Source organism: Meleagris gallopavo, chromosome 3 (genome assembly GCF_000146605.3).
Source record: "Meleagris gallopavo isolate NT-WF06-2002-E0010 breed Aviagen turkey brand Nicholas breeding stock chromosome 3, Turkey_5.1, whole genome shotgun sequence".
In the NCBI taxonomy this organism is placed as follows: Eukaryota; Metazoa; Chordata; class Aves; order Galliformes; family Phasianidae; genus Meleagris; species Meleagris gallopavo.
This window is the reverse complement of record NC_015013.2, coordinates 88453127-88454108: the sequence shown is the minus strand read 5'-3', so window position 1 is coordinate 88454108 and position 982 is coordinate 88453127.

The following is a 982-nucleotide window of genomic DNA, read 5'->3' as shown; positions in this document are numbered from 1 at the left end:
CAATTGTTCTTTTTATAGTGAAAGGCTACTCAAGCTGCTTGGCATTATGGACCTGGAGGATGTAGCATCTTCAAATCTCTAAACTTAATGAAAGAAAATAAAGTGTATTTACAGATTGACAACTCAAAAAATATAAATGTGAAGTAAATGAAAACTTCTGGTAAACTTATTTAAATTTATCTGTTACCTTCTTTCACCTGCAGTCACCAAGTTCAGCAGCATATCAGTGCTTTTGATAGAATGTGTTTCCCTGTTCTCTGGTGACTGTTGAATGCATTGCAAAGGATCAGGTTGTAAAATACTAAACAAATTTTGCTGCCTGGTCACATGCCTGAGAAAGCAAAATAAATTTAAAAACATTGCTCAAATGTTGTTTGTGTTTGTTCGCTGGCAACATAGTCACCTGACGTAGTCAGGCTGGCATCAAGTTGTGAAGGGGTGAGTCATTTGAAGTATGACGCAGGGCCTGGCACTGGGCCCTGTTATATATCATGTCATACTGCCATGATTCGAAATTAAAGTTGGAATACTCCTGTGATAACCTGAGACTTTCCTCTTAGCCTGAAGCAGAATCAGTGTTCTCTTTGTTATTCTACCTACTTTTGCTCCAAGTTTAGAGATGAAAAAATTCTTCCCTTTCTATTGAAACGGTGTAAGCAAAAGTTTGTCTTGGTTGTTTTGAAGAAAAATGAAAATAAAATGGGGTTTTGAAAGACAAACTAATTAACAGGAGCGTTAGGTGTTTGTCCAATCTGTTGTTTTAAGTATTGTGTTTCCTTACCTCGAAAAAGGGAAACCTTGGGCCTGGTGTGAAAATGGAAAATGAGACAATTGTCATGTGATGTTTCATGTTTGGTTCTCTTCCTTTTGTTTTGTGCAGTTGTATACAAAAATAATTCCCAACTTTTGGTCTAATTACCAAACAAATGAAATTAATCAGTTTTAAAATAACATTTTTCTCCAGGATAAATCTTTTAATTTT